Below are 16,476 nucleotides of genomic sequence, written 5' to 3'. Positions count from 1 at the left end.
GCAAAGTTTAAAGACATTTTTTTCAAAAACTGTACAGTAAAAGTACACAAGTCTTTGTGAGGTAATAGAGGGTGACCTGTACAACAAGCACATAGTATCCAAGGCCTGGAATTATGGACCAAAATCTATTTATTTACATTCAAAGATGACCATCGTAACATATTTCTCATCAAAAATGCAAAGTTTAAGTACTATTTTTTCAAAAACTTTACAGTGAAAGTACACAAGTCTTGGTGAGGTAATAGAGGGTGACCTGTACAACAAACATATAGTGTCTAATGCCTGGAATTATGGACCAAAACCTTTTTATTCAAATTCACAAATGGCTATTTTGACTTATTTCTCGTCAAAAATGCAAAGTTTAAAGACATTTTTTTTCAAAAACTATACAGTAAAAGTACACAAGTCTTTGTGAGGTAATAGAGGGTGACCTGTAGAACAAGGATATAGTATCCAAGCCCTGGAATTATGGACCAAAATCTATTAATTTAGATTCAAAGATGACCATTGTAACATATTTCTCGTCAAAAATGCAAAGTTTAACTACTATTTTATCAAAAACTATACAGTAAAAGTACAAAAGTCTCCTTGGGGTAATAGAGGGTGACCTGTAGAACAAGCATTTTCTGTCCAAGGCCTGGAATTATGGACTCATTTATTTTTTAAATGACTTTATTTAACTTCATTATTGAAACTCTAAACATTTCTTTTTAGAAAGGACATAATAAATAACAGATTATTAGTACAAATATGCACTGATAGAATACATAGTTTTTTATAGAATTTTATTTCTCTTTTGTTCTTTACTCCAAGCACATCTGACGTTCTAATGCTCCAACAGAAAGCTCTTCCACCGAGTTTCATGCTCTGCCATAAACCGTGTAATACGGGTGCATGACTTTTTTGTAGCGCGGATGGCTTGACCGCGGCTGAGCTAACAGCCAGCCCAGTCTCAGTAAAATGCGTACATATGCCACGATTTGGGAAATACCGTGTATAATATACGCCAAAAAACGGTTTTTGCGTGCATATAATACACTCGGTCCTAAACGTGTTAAAGTCTGTTTTTCACGATTGACACGTCCCCTGGTGGAGGCGTGAGCATCACAGACAGCCCCACAAATGAACAATTTCCTTTTCTAACCCTAACCATAACCGTAATCCTAACCTTAACCAGGATCGACGTCATTTAGAAAAGAGCCGGAGGATTTCTGACCATGTGATCAAAACGAAACCTAAAAAGTCGTGTTTATTGTACGCCGGCGCAACCTATTCTCTACCATTGCGTATCATATGCACGCAAAAAGCGTGTTTGGCGTATATTATACACGGTATTTCAGAATGCAAAGTTGTGGAATATGTACGCATTTTACTGAGAGTGTGTTGGAACAGCGGCTCACTTGACCGCAGTTGTTTTCTGTCTGTTCTTCTGTTGCTGCACTAATTCCATCCATTCGCGGAGAAAGGTTCCACATGCAACTTTTCTCGTGTGACACGCCGCTGGACTGCTTTTAGCGCTCAATATAATCGAGAAAATCCGGTTGATTTTCAAAAAAAAAAAAAGGCCCTAAATTCTTCCGCGGCCCGGTGGCAATGGGTCTGCGGCCCGGTACCGGTCCGCGGCCCGGTGGTTGGGGACCACTGGCCTAGACTATAAACTAAGTGTAATCCAATGAGACAGTTATGGTGTAGAGTGATCACACAAGGCGTTAGTCTCTATTTCCTGTGCCGTGTCACTTGTAGTCTGTATGTCCACACAGACTTAGTAAACCAGTAAACTCGGGACAATGACTCTGCAGGCTGTTTTTTCACAATACAACTGCTCAACCACTGGTTCACAAGATCCAATTCCCTTTTTTAACTCCTGGATAGTTCTACAGAAGAGTTCTTTTGCTTGTTTAAAACATTTTGCTGTTCCTTAAATACAGATTGTCCAGAGTCTGCTGTGCACTTTACAATGGTCCAAAATGCAATCAACTTTAGATGCGATTACTGTCTATAGCTGCAATAATGAGTGTTCACATTTATCATTGTAAAGAAATCCCATTTGAAATTGAATAAATGAATTGTAAAACTGCAAGTACCTTTTAGTCTATAAGCTTTTATGTCTAATAACCTTTTTACCTCTTTTTATTATGAGCCATTGGCCAAGCCATAAAGGTGTGAATGCATCATTAATAATGAATGTGATGCATATTTGGTTTCATTATATTCAAGCAGTCATTTGCAGTGTTGAGGCATATGTAGGCTTCAATAGAGGTCCTCCTTATTGATTCAAAAATTAGATTTTTCAAAATTAATGAGGCTGCGTGTTTGTATTTGACATAAGATTATCCTCATGACCTCAGAGGCCCAATCTTCATTTGGCATTCCTTGCCACTATAGCTGCATGTGGTGTGTCTGTAGTACAATCCAATCATGGCATTGTGCTTACAGAAATGATTTATTCCACAGCCTGCATCCTGTCCATATTGGGATCACATCTCATTATGCAAAGCATGTGAACATGGCAGCTCTTTGCTCTACAGCCTAGACTTCATTTTGTTTTTGCTACAGGGCAACGCCTGCATTCACAATAAACAACTAGAGCACAAAAAAGAGACAGAACTTACAGAAACGACAGGTTTATATTGTCTGTAGCTCCTTCTTTTTCTTTTTTCATCTGTTTTGAAGGCTAAGATTGAGGGGACAGCAGGCAAATTCAAGTTTATTTTTTAAATGATTTTTTCCTCTTAAATGCAACACTTTTGTTCTAAGCTTAAATGACATCTTACAAATAATGTAATATCTTACAACTGCAATTTGTCTTGTATTCAGTCTTGTGTTCTTGTGTCCAAGTTTGGTTTTTGATTTTTAATTTCTTTATCTTTTTTTTTTCTAAATAAACAGAAAACAGTGGGAGTTTCCATGATCCTGGTTCTGGTCTCCTGCTCTTTCGGGTACCACAGTGGCTTCCAACATCATCTTACAGTAAAGTATGTACCCCATGAAGCATATTTGTCATTCAATGTGTACCCCTGGACTCACGTGTGCAGATAATTCTTTTAAAACATCTAAGACCAAGCACAAGACAAACAAAAATAACCTTAAATAATTGATTTGTTAAAATAAATGGTTAGTTTCTTGTCTTTTAAACTTGATCTTGATTTCTGTCATTTCCTCTTTTTCTTCTAACTGTAGTGTTCTGGAGTCTTTGCAGGTGGTGTAACATGAATGTCTTCAAACACTGAAGCCAAAGACCATCTACAGATAAAGGATCAACATATAAAAATGCATATATAGTTAATGGGATGTTTTTGATTTTTTGCCTCTATCTTTTGTTTGTTTAGCTCTGCTGAGCTTTAACTTTAGTCCAGTGTGTGTTTAGGCTTCAAGTTTATCCTCAGTATTTGTAGTCTTTGGATGAGGGCAACTGCTTCATTTACTGACTTACTGGGACAATGCATCTAAAGAAAGCTTCTCAAGTGACACACACACAGTTGTTAAAGTAACAAATACACCCAAGTTACCAAATGCTCAGATGGTGGACAGCAAATATGTGGAACAGGGTCCTGTTTCAAGAAGCAGGTTTTGTTGGAACGCTGAGTTCATAAACTCAGAATTCAGAAAAACTAAGTTTTCAGTTTCAGAAAGAGAGATAACTTAAACTGTGAGACTGTGAAAGTGGGCGAAACCAAGCCCGTTCCAAGAAGCGGGTTAAGCTGAACTCAGAATCAATCACTATGGTAACTGAGTCTGTGAACGAAACCTGGTCGGTAGCAGGTTTTCTTCAGGAAACTCAGAGTTCTCTGCGGTCTCCGCCCCTTTTTAAAGTGAAAGATGTTCAAATAGAACTTTCTCATTAACATTTAGTGAACATTCACATTAGAGACGTCAGGCAGCTACAGTGTTTCTTTTTACCGTGCAGTGATATCCCTTTGTGTGTATGTATGTGGGGGTGGTTTTGGTGTTGGGGGGGGGTTAAGGAAAATGGTAATTTATGCAATTACAGAGATTACTGGTTGGATTATTAGCAGATCAAAAATCATTCCTTGCTTAACAAGTGACAAAATAACCTCCCTGACATGATTATTTATTCATGAATTGAAATGATTCAAATGTAGACGTACGCGGTAACTGCAGATATTTTCTCTCTCTGTTTTACCGCTGCAGCTGTGTTGCTTTTCTTGTAGTCGGCATATGCTTGCAGGAACTCATCAATTTCCGTCGCCGGAAGTACTAAACTCAGCTGTTTGTCCCCGTTGCCATGGTGAATCGTGCTGTCTTTGCTCCATTGATCAGGGCTTTTAATGGTCGCGATGCTCACACCTGATTCTGGTTCTAACAACTTCAAGTTGATTGAATCAAACTTTTTCAGCTGGTCTGGAACAGAAAACTCCAAGTTTGAGAATTTTGAGTCCATGGACTCTGAGTTCAGGTTTGAACTCTAAATCTGTTGAACCTTGGTAGTAGCTTTTCCCACACACGATGGCAGTGTCTAATTTTGGACATGGATTGAAGATCAAATTTGACATGTGTTGCGTTTTGTGTGAACACAGCATTATGTTTGATTTGACAGATTTGTTGCATTTGTTGAAGCATTGTACTTGTCTCCCAAAAATGTGACTTATACTCCTGTGTGACTTGTATATGTTTTTTTTCTTTGCATGTTTAGCATCTGCGATTTATGCTGCAGAGCGACATACTCAGAAACAATAAAGAAACCTGCTGAGCAGCTCTGAAAGCGAAACAAGTGAGTCACCAAGATTGAGTTTACTGACATTTTAAATGTCCATGAATTAACTGAAGAAAATGTATTTTGCACTATTTTCTTAAACAGGTGCAGTTCATGAGCGACACCTGACAGTTTACCTTGAGATTGAGTGACCTCATGATAAGTCATTAGCTTTAAAAACTAATTAACTTGATGACTGGGGGAGCCTGGACTTGCCCCCTCCTACTCCCTCATGCATGAAGACATGCAGCTGTGCTTCTGGTAACTGAATAAACAGTCAGATTGTCTTTTTTGCTAGTTACCCGTCTTTAAAGAGGTAAAGCAGGTTAATAAGAGCTCTGTCATGAATTTCATTTGAAGCAGAAATCAAGGTCAGCAATTATGTGACATGAAGCTGAGAAGACGTACAACTTTATTATTGGCCACTATTACAGATGTTTTGATGCTAAAACTCCTCACTACACATTTTATACACTATTCTCTGACCGACTTCCAACTGAGCGAAGAATCCATCCATCCCCATCCAACCATCAGTTTTCCTCCATCCATCCATCCATCCATCCATCCATCCATCCTCATCTATCCATCCATATCCATCAAAGTCTATCCATCCATCCAACCATCCATCCTCCATCCATCCATATCAATGCATCCATCCCCATCCAACCATCCATCCTCCATCCATCCATATCAATGCATCCCTCCCCATCCAACCATCAGTTTTCCTCCATCCATCCATCCATCCATCCATCCATCCATCTCCATCCATCCATCCATCCATCCATCTCCATCCATCCATCCAACCCCATCCAACCATCCATCCTCCATCCATCCATATCAATGCATCCATCCCCATCCAACCATCAGTTTTCCTCCATCCATCCATCCATCCATCCATCTCCATCCATCCATCCATATCCATCGTCCATCTGTCCATCCAACCATCAGTCTCCATCCATCATCTATCCATTTCCATCCATCCATCCTCATCCATCCATCCATGCTTATCCATCCATCAATCTTTCCATCCAACCATCAGTCTCCATCCATCCATAGAATCTGCAGCAAAACCAAACACAGATTTGCAATGTTTTTTATTTTATTTTATTTTAATGTCAATGTAATCATGATTTAACTGTACACGGGTTTAAGTCAAACAAGGGTTTGAACATTTGTGTTTCTATTTTCATCACTTTTTTTTTTTGAGGCTTGTCAAACAATAGCGCCCCCACCAGCAGCAGCAGCAGTAGCTATAAGGTCACACCTGTAAAATGTCTTAAAAGATTGGAGTTCATTGGACAAAATTAGATAAATTAACAAATTATTGACAAATTAACTCTGTCGGTGTAGTGTGTGGTTTGAGTTTTGCCCTAACAGTCATGCTTTCCTAAATTGTTTCACTTTCCTTTCTGTCGTCTGTCTGATGTCATTTGGGTTAGAGCATAAACAATTTCAAAATTGGGGGAATGTTTCCTCTTATAGGTTAATTAAGTTCTTTTCTATTCTATTTTTAACTTGATGACCTTTTCTGTCAATGACAAAGAACACTTTTTCAAAAGAGGATATGCCCGTTTTTAGGTATTTGACTTTCATCATGCCTTGTCCAGTGGAAGTTGAACCTCTGCCTGCTCTTAGTCATTTCCAGATTAGTTTTCTTGCTTGCTTAATCCTCCCTGTTCTTTATCTCCTTCAGATTTGAATTCCCACTCATCTTGCAAGTACTGTCTTAAGGTCAAGCTGAAATTTCCCGTCCACTTAGGAAAAGCTTAACATAGAGCTAAACTTGAAAAGTTGCATTACCTGCGATAATGCTAGTGTGAATTCTTTTTGCTGAATCTGGACGTTGAATATGCTCAAGTTTTTTGCTGAAGATGCTGAAGGAATTTACTGTAGTTGCTAAAGGGATTTGCTGAAATGCTAAAGATATTTGCATAATGCTAAAGTTGCGAAAAGACTTAAAGTTGCGGAAATTGCAGAAAATGTGCACAAAGAATTTAAGTAATTTCTTGACTAATTGGAAACATTGCAAAGATTAAAAAAAAGGTATGACCACAGAATATTTTGAGAGTATTTTGCTAAAATGTTCGCTTTTCTAAAATTCAAAAATTCTAAAAAATTCCCCAAATCCATAGTAGATGCCATATTAACCAAACAATCTAGTATGTTGCTAAAATATTAGTTTAACTAAGAATTAGCATAGCAAAACCTCTGTTGATGTCACTTTAGCCAAAAACTGCTCCACTCCATTCTGGTGCATCCACTTACAGACAAATAGATCCATGAACGTCTTTGTTTCCCTCGTCAGAGCTGACATCTGGATCTAAACTGTACAGCTGGATAGTCCCGATATAGCTTGCCATTTTTGTTGTACTGCTAATGTTAGGTTGAAAGTGTGAGGGGCTGTAAGCTAGTGGGAGAGCGCATAAACAAAGAGCTTCTAGCCTTGGGGGGAGGGAAGGGGCCTGTTCCAGGCCAGCAGTCCCGCCCACAACCAGAGGTGAATTCCTAGTACGGTCCAGCCACTCAGTGTCCTAGGGAATATTTTCCTGCACATAAACTCAAACACTTTACAAAATCAGACAATGCATCATCCGAAACAAAATTCTCAACCCAGAGTGAGCTGTGCTCATCAGTTGTCAGAGCTTGTTAGTTGTGATATTTGTCTGCAAATGTCAAACATCAGGTTTTCTGTATTCTGATTAACCTGCAAAGAAATGCTGCTTCATTAGTCCACAGACTTTTCTTGGAAAAGGGTTTCTTTTTGTTCTTATCACAAAAAGGGTTCTTCTTGTTGTTTATTTTCATGTTGGAGCTGGAATCTTTCTTTAAGCAGCCTTTTTCTCAATTGATGCCCAAAACTTTTGTGAAAGTTTAAAATCAGAAAAGTTTAGTCAAAATATGTTAATATAGTTGAAACTGCCTTTGTTTGACACATTAATTTTACTTTTCTAAAAACTTTTCTTCTTCACAAATGATTAAACAATGAAAGGATAACCCCTCTGAGATTGTTCAGCTTAATATCACTGTAGATGACACGCAGGCTTGTTACTGTTGTCCAAGATAAGTAAAGAGTGACGCCATATTGGAATGGTATAAAAACAATGAGACATGGTTTAGCAGACACAGTAAAATGACAATAAAGGAAAAAACCCTGATCATCATCAGTATCATCATGGTAATAATGCTTTTGTACAAAGTACAACAATTAAACGACATTTCAAACTTTACAGGCTAGAATATAGGAAACGCAATGCATACCTAATGCATGGTTGTGATTTCATTCAAATCTACTCACAGACTTAAATTTACACAAACAGTTATATTCCTCGGTCTGTATTTATCAACAGATCGGTGGGTAGCCGACATCGCCGTAGAACGCTAGCGCCCGTTGTATATGGGCCGGTCCCCGCCCAGATCAGCGTGACGCGGTCAGATGGGTCAGATCCGACTGAGAACAGTGCAGCCCGGTCGATCAGCCTAAATGTTCACTATTTAGAGTAAACTCACTCAGATCTTGTTAAAATGTTTTCTAGAAGTTCTCCTTTATCAGCTGACAGAAATCATTTACTTGTGGAAGTCTCATTCTTGTTTTTCCATATATGTTTGTACAATTGTAACACAGCAGTAAACAGACATCTAAACAGACATCCAATATGGCGTCCAAATTTGCAAGCTAGGATGCCACCTCTAGTGACATATGACATATAACTAAAAGAGTCAAGGTCTCACATCAACGTGACTGAAACAGGGATGATAGTGTTATGTTGGTGTGTTCAGTGACTCTAAGAACATCTCACAAAAAAGTATTAACTCCAGTTGCAAAGCAATTCCATGTCTGTAGAATCCTGAGGTGTCCTTGGTTGGTGGTATAATCTGTACGTCTGTTCAGGTTTTATTAAATGAGTTAGGATATGGATATTGTGTATTAATAGAATTAAAGGAGCTGGTTAGGAGCAGAAGATTTTTTTATTCAAACAAACCTTGGAACTGAAAGAGGAGAGTTATCATGTTGAGATTTCTGCTTTTCTTACAGGTTTGTGTCTGCACAGCTGAACAGAAACACCATTTTTAGTCTCTTCAATTCATAATAAAATAAACTTTTCTCATTAGTCTTTTTTTCAGCCTGTCTGTGTTCCCGTTGGTGTGTAAAACCATCTCAGTATCTGTTGAAAAGTTTAGTCATGAAAAGCTAATTACCTCAAAACGATTAGGCCCCATCAGCTTAACTACAGCACAATTGATTCAAAAAGATCAATAACAACGCAAGCATAAACTTCACTCGTGCAAGCATTGTTTTGGAATTAGACTTTAAGTGGACAATTTCAAGAAGCAGGTTCAACAAATTCAGAGTTAAAACCTGCACTCAGGGTTGACTGTCTCAGAGTTTGTAAATTCAACTCTGAGTAGTTGGACTCAGAATCAGGTGCAAACGGGAACAAACACTTTTAGAGCTTCATGCTTCACGGTGACAGAAATTGATGTGTTCCTACAAGCATATCCCAACTACGAGCACATTTTCCACAAAAAGAGCAACACAGCTACGGCAGGATAACAGAGAGAAAAAATATCTCTGTTAATCTCTTACATGGCGGCGTCTCGAGTGTTTGAGGTTTATAGATTTCCGTTGTTAAGGGTTTAAATAGAGGAAAAGAAAACTCAGCATTATTAATACGAGTCCCTGGAAAAACAGTATCACTCAAATAAAAATGAATTGGGACATGCCAGGCAATCGACTCGTGTCCTCAAAATCCATTTCCTGATGTAAATGAGCACTTTAAGAAGGGGCGGAGACCGCAGGGAACTCTGAGTTTCCTGAAGGAAACCTGCTCCAGACCAGGTTAGGTTCACAGAGTCAGTTGCCATAGTGATGAACTCTTAGTTCAGCTTACCCCACTTTGAGAAACGGATTTGGTTTAACCCACTTTCCCGGTTTAAGTTACCTCCGTTTCTGAAACCAGACATTAAGAGTTTTCCTTAACTCTGAGTTCACAAACTCAGAGTTTCATCAACACCTGCTTCTGGAAACGGGCCCCAGGTGTTCAGAATGATGAGATTGCTTGGTTTAATTAACCTTAACTGCAGTCACACATGTTGGAGCAGCAGCAGCAACATTTTCCAGCAAATTCTGCTCCTTAGTTCTTTTCTATCTTTAGTCCCTCTGTCCCCGGCACGCATGGATCAGCCCCGCTCCTGCCTCTTTGGCTCTGGTTTGATTGTTTCCTCACATTTCTGACAACAAGGCTTCAGTAAGCACCTGCGCCACACACAAGAGCTACTCTGGGATTATAACTCCAATTTCTCTCTAATCACAGCTTCACCTTCATGTGAGACCTCCATCAGCACCCCACCCCCCCAGCGTTCATAACACTTCACTGTATTGCTTGTTGATCTTCTATCAGCGAGGATGTACTTTCTTTCATCCTGTATGTTACTTCTCTCTCATCCTCTATCGTCTAGCAACAGATTGCTCATTTACACACATTTTTTTTTCCTTTTAGTAAACTTCAGGAACCAGCATTTGCTTCACAGCCCTCTTCTGAAGCAGCTGTTGTTGGATCTGAAGCAGGTCTCGCCTGAAGCTTTACTGCTCAGCATCAGTGTTTGTTTAAGGAGCTTCTGTCATCTGGTTAGTGACCCTACAGAAGGTTGTGCATTAAGGACTTTCTTCTGTGATTTAGGTCATCATGTGGTCATCAGCACAACTACATGCAATATCCACTTATCTTAATCTGCATGTGCTTCCGACCAAAGACGCTTACCTTGAGCAGAGCACGACTTCTGCAGGAGCTGGACATGACATCCATTCTAGTGAAAGACTCATGGGGACATCTAGTGACAGAAAGTGAGTTTCTCTTCCTGAGAATGTTAAGCTTTACCATGAAAAGGTTTGCAGATGTGTTTTCTTCTTTTTTAAAGACAAAACACACACAAAAAAACAATTGAAATTACAAGGAATCCTGAGAAGTTTATTAGGCAGTGGTCAAAACCAAAGAGTGATGAATGGTTCTGTCTCTCTCTCAAAAAAAAAAGAAAGTCTATTCAAGGGAAATAAGATAATTGAGAAAATAACTTTAAAATAAATACGAATTTTAGTTTATAGAGTCAATTTTTGAAACTGAACAAAGACCAAACTGAAGGAGTGTAATAGTAAAGTAAAACATATTTATATGGTTCATTACAATGAAGTATCAAGGTAACTCTGAAAATTATGGTAAATGGCGTTTACTTGTATAGACCTTTCTACCCTCCTTCGAGGGCCCAAAGCGCTTCACAGTCACAGACCCATTCACACATTCACACACTGGTGGTGGCTCCGCTGCTGAGCACTGGCGCCAACCTCCCACCAGAGGGAATTCGGGGTTCAGTGTCTTGCCCAAGGACACTTCGACACATGGGGGGCACGGCGGGAGTCGAGCCCACTCACTTCTGATCAGGAGTCGACCGCCCTACCACTGCACCACGGCCGCCCCGTTATGCTTAAGAAATCCAATAAATAAGGTGAAAATTAATCATATTTTTTTTATTAATGTCTCTGAACTCTTTAGAGCAACTATCTGTGATAAACTAAGGCTTTTGCTGGCACCTCTGTGTTCTTTTTGGAAAATTATGATTGTGTTTTGATTGTTCAATTATAAATAATCAAGATACAATTCAGAAAAGATAATTGAAGGATGTTTTTGGTTTAACAAAGTGCTGATGCTCTGTCAGCTGCTGCCAACAGAACAATCCAGCATAACGCCATAAAGAAAGTAATCATGCTTTGAGATGCTCAGCAGCTGCTGCCTGTTGTAGCAGTGTTTGACTTCACTGCACATTTCATGAGACCTTACTTCTTCAACTTACGGGACAAAAAGTAAAGACTGTTTTTCTAAACCAGCTTCCTTTTTTCTTCTCTTTGTCTTCTTTCATTTCTTTTAGAACTTGAACAGGCTGTCCTTTAGTCACATGCAGTTTTGAGCATTAAGGTCAATTGAAAAAGAAAAAAAGTGGGTTTGTATTTTTTTCCATAAAAAAAGAAAAATCTAATCCGGACCGAGATATGACACTTTTTGGACTAGTTAAAAATGTCATTTTCAGATAAAATCCTTTCCATCTATTTTCTAAATCTCCTTAATTCCCTCTGGGGTCATGGGGTTGCTGGAGCCTATCTCAGCCACAGCTGGGTACAGGTGGGGTAAGCCCTGGACAGTTTGTGAGACTGTTACAGGGCCACACAGAAACAACCCAGACAGGACTTGAACCAGTGTCTTCTTGCTGTAAGGTGAGAGTGCTAACCACTACCCCACGGTGCAGCCTCACCTTAATGATGTTTTAAAATCCATGATGGAGTTCAGAACCAATTCCTTAAGGTCATTATAAGCTATCTGTTATATTTCACACTTTGTTCTGGTGGTCCAAATGTGAACGTCACTGTGTGTTACTGTTCTGAATTTCTGTCATCCTCACTAAGACTATCTTGAGGATGAGCAAAAAAGTGGGATTTCTGGTTCAAAAAAGGCTGTACTAATAAATAACAATAATGGTAGTTAAAAAAGGAAGAAAACATTCTGTTGAAGACTAATCTGCCCGACAACAGAGACATAGAGTAAATGATGATAACAGTTTGATGAATCAACCCAAACATATTTTCTCAAACCTAAAACCAGAGGTTTTTATGTGTCTCAGTTCATTTGTTGCTTTTTATTCCCTTCATTTTATTTTCCGTCTGTTTGCAGAGATTTGAATCATTTAGCATCTTTTTGCAGGTGATTTGCATTGATTTTGTGGATGTCAGCCTTTAATAACAGAAGAAAAGCTTTTTTTGTCCAGGAGATTTGTTCAGAAACTCATCGGAGCCTGACATCCTCCTTAACAAACTGAGTGGCTCCATTAAGAAACTACTCCAAGCCATTCCAACACATTTACAAGTCATAAGGCTTTGCAATCAATAATTTCACACCATCCCCAAATCTCCCAAGTGTTTAATAAAAGAGCATCTCAGAATGAAAAGTGCAGGAAAGTGGTGCTTGACACATCCCAGACAGGAGAGAGAGAGCTCCCAAACCTGTGGAGGGACTCCAGTGAGAGAGGGCCATGCAGCCATGTCCTTTGTAGAGATTCAGGAAACACGTCCAAGCACTTTGGCTGAATGGTGAGTGGATGGCAGCCACTGACAGACTCCAACAAGCAACACTCACCGGAGGAAAAGAAGGAGATCCAAGAATTTTGATGATTTTGCAAAAGTCCCATTGGATCTGTCCCTTTTTAACAGTATGAAAACACGTGATTCTGTAATTATGAAACAACGGTTAAATCACAGACTGAGCATCTGGACGCAGAGAGAGATATTCTGTTTGTGCTTCTACCATGAATATCTGCAAGATTTCTTATTACTAATTGTGCAACTATATGAACTTCACATGTACAAACAAAACTCCCATTTACCTTGCAGCTAACACATCCCTCTGCTCACAAAGCTCCACACTGTTTCTGTAATGTAACCACTGTCAAAAGAAGGGTTTTGTGTTTTCTGCCATTTGTTTGTGCACATTTCCCATTTAGCTGACCCAAGTAATCAACTGGTGTTGTGTATATGCTAAGCAAAAAAACAGCAAAACACCAAAGAGAAGAAGAATCTGGAGAGGATTTCTTACAAGTTATGAACAAATTTACTTAAAAAGCATCAAAATCCAAAATAAAACTGTTAATGGCATTAAGTAAACTTCAAGACTTTGGTTTGAGTGTATGTTTCCAAAAGTATGCGCAAATGTCTGACCCCTGTGGTATTCATTTTGATTAAATTGCGGACAGATTTACAATTAACCCTTTAACACTGGAGCTCTGGTGTTTATGTTCTTTGACTTACTGTAACTTGTTAGTAGTTCACACAATCAACATAATTCCAGCAGATTCTGAAGGAGAAAAGTGGCTCCTTCAGAATCTGCTGCAACTATGTTGTTAAAAAGTTACAGTGTGTTAAAGATTTTGTGTCTAAATGTCACTGGTGATGCCTTAGGTGTTAAAGGGTTAACTTTTAGGGTCAAAAACAGGGTCATTGTTGCTTCTGAGTGAACCAGCGGTGCAGGCAGAGACTTTCCTCCCCAAAAGTTGTTACACACAGACAATGGAAAAAAAAAAACTATTTGTCAAGCATTACTTCTATTTTGAATTTGTATGTTTCTCTCTAAATGTACAAAAAACAGTGCATAAAATGTAAAATATCAACAGACGTTTTTGGTCACACAGGGCAGTTCTGTCCTCCTTGGTGATGCTGCCAGTGACAGTCACAAGTCCCACATTTTCAGGGATGCTCTTGGTGCAGATTCTGCAGCATCAGTGGGAAAAGATTTCACCCTCTGATGGTTTTCCTGCATTTAGAGGTGTTTGGACACCTGGGATGTTTCTGGGATTGAACCTCAGTGGATGAGGGTCTCCATTAGGTATGTCTCAATCAGGTTTTTTTTGGGCCCGATCCGATTCCGAGTCATTTGATTTTGTGAATCTGCCGATACCGAGTCCCGATCCGATACTTTTATAAGACATTTAAAACATGGATAAACTGAAGAAACAGATTAGTGTTGTGCCTTATTTATGTTTCAATAACCTTCCTTTATCATTAAAAACTTAAATAAAACACTTCTGTGAAGTAGCTTTAATAAACAAGAGAAAATACAGCAAATATAAACAAGGGAAAAATACAATTTTTTTGTTATATCTGTGATAATTAGTCATGTGATAAAGTTTAGTGACTTTAGCTTTAACATCTTTAGAGCTATTGAACATTTTTTGACCACATGTGATTTCTGTCCTCATTTAAAAATCTTAAAAATAAATTATGATTTTGTTTTAGCATAAAATTTGATGATGAGTGTTCATGAATAGCTGAAATTATTATTAGTTTTAATTTATTTGTTTTTTTGTTTTTTGTTTTTTTTAAGATTATGTGCTTCTTTTTTAAGTTCTTAAGACATCACATTTTCGGTTTTATTACCACAGTAGTTAATTTTCTTAACTGTTATTTCTCTGTCAGATAAATAAAACAGGCATATCAAAGGACAGCTCGGGTCCTAAGGAGTTAAATCACGGCGCTAGCATGTAGCAGTTAGCAGCTGCTGTTTAGCCATCTGTCTGCAGCATGAAGAGCTTCACATTAAAAAGAAAAAAATACTGTCTTTTTCTGTTGAAATACCTTTAGAGGTTGTTGTTTAGAGACACTAACTGTCAGTTTAAAGTGTTTTCGAAAGAGTTATTGATCTCTGAAGTCTGAATCCGTGATCGGCTCGCTAGCTTTATTGAACTGTTTACATTGGCCTTCTGCTTGAGCTGCTGCCGTTTTCTGCTGCGTTTTCCGGGAATAAAATTTTGTGATCTGTTCATGACATGCAGACTTCTAGTGGAGTATTTGTCCGGAATAATAAGATGAAATATAAAGCTCTGATCATAATGAGAACAAATGAAATACAGATTCTGATTGGACAACGGAGCCCGATTTCGATCGAATCTTCAACCACGTACGATGGAGTATTAGGGCCACCAAAAAAAAAAAAAAAAGTAATATTACGACTTTTTTCTTGTAAATGTACGACTTTTAATCTCGTAAATTTACGACTTTTTTCTCGTAGATATATTGAAGTCGAGGGGAGCCAACAGTCCAGCGAATTTATGCCGTGAGCTGAAGCAGACCGACCAAACTGTGAAAAACGTCTTGGATTTCATCAGGTAAACTGAATGTTTAAAATATTTCAAGTGTTTGGAAGTTTCTTTATTTGATTTACAGTTTATTAATGTTTTATTTGTTGATGGTGGCTTGCAGGATCTCTGCAGATTACGTTGATGAAGCCGTCGATATCCGCGCAGCTGTTCACTTCCAGTCATTTCTTCCTCCGCGACAGACCAGATCTCCTCTAACTCTGTGCTGCTTCCGTCTGAAGAGGACTAGTTTTCTGAATTTTCAATGTTCTTGTGCTAATGTAACAGACAACTGTCATTTCTCAGTGTTGTTTTGTGTTGAGACGGGACCTTTCATTTGGAGAAGGAGGCGTCTGGAGGTCTGTTTACATTCTCCTTTGGTTTCTGCGCATGTCAGAGACATGACGTGATGTGGCGAAAGGGCTTCTGGGAAATGAAAGGCAAAATAAAGTGACGGACCTGATAAACATGCATTTCTGAGCTCTTTATTTACACATGAAACTCCACACTACCGACACCAAACCAGGAAATAATTTGGTTTTGAATCACCATAAGGTTCAGAATTTCTTTGTTTTTAACACCGATCTGGAAATAAATCTTCACAAGATACTCCACGTCAGCTCTGATAAAAAGACACATTTGGGTTTGTTTCTCATTAATTTATGACTTTAAATCTTGTATATTTACAAGATTAAAAGTCGTAAATTTGGCCTACGACTTTTAAAGTCATAAATATACGACTTTATTCTCGTAATTTAGCAGTTATGACTTTTTCCCGTAGATTTAAAAGATTTATAGTCTTAATTTTAAAATTGTATTTTTCTTTATAAAGTGGCCCTAATACTCCGTTGTACCGTCGTACCACACACATTACCTTTTCTCGCCAAAAATGTCTACTTCTGTTGGTCCTTCGTTCCCACAGTCTTCTCTGAACCTCCATGAAGGTTATATTTCCCAAAATGGTGGTCTTTCAAACATTTTTTTGTTGATTTCATAGTTATAAAAACTCTTTTTGCTCTCTCTCTGCTCTCTGCATCTCTCCACCGCTCCGTCTGTCTCACCTGTATACAAAGCAGCTTTGCACGGGCTTCTGG

The 16,476-nt window shown here is 38.6% G+C and overlaps 1 long non-coding RNA gene across 2 annotated transcripts; it reads left to right on the top strand.

Annotated features, from left to right (window-relative positions):
* Window positions 1-2,885: 2,885 nt before the first annotated feature.
* On the top strand, window positions 2,886-15,666 carry LOC118599947. 2 transcript variants are annotated; one of them, XR_004949486.1, is made up of 3 exons: window positions 2,886-2,975; window positions 4,655-4,732; window positions 15,316-15,666. It is a non-coding gene; the product is annotated as an uncharacterized LOC118599947 (long non-coding RNA). The 2 variants fall into 2 exon arrangements; XR_004949487.1 differs by lacking the exons at window positions 2,886-2,975; window positions 4,655-4,732 and adding exons at window positions 5,715-10,137; window positions 10,213-10,556.
* Window positions 15,667-16,476: the final 810 nt, after the last annotated feature.

This window comes from Oryzias melastigma, linkage group LG2 (assembly GCF_002922805.2).
Source record: "Oryzias melastigma strain HK-1 linkage group LG2, ASM292280v2, whole genome shotgun sequence".
NCBI classification, from domain to species: domain Eukaryota; kingdom Metazoa; phylum Chordata; class Actinopteri; order Beloniformes; family Adrianichthyidae; genus Oryzias; species Oryzias melastigma.
The sequence above is the reverse complement of the archived record's forward strand: the minus strand, read 5'-3'. Positions and strand labels throughout refer to the sequence as shown.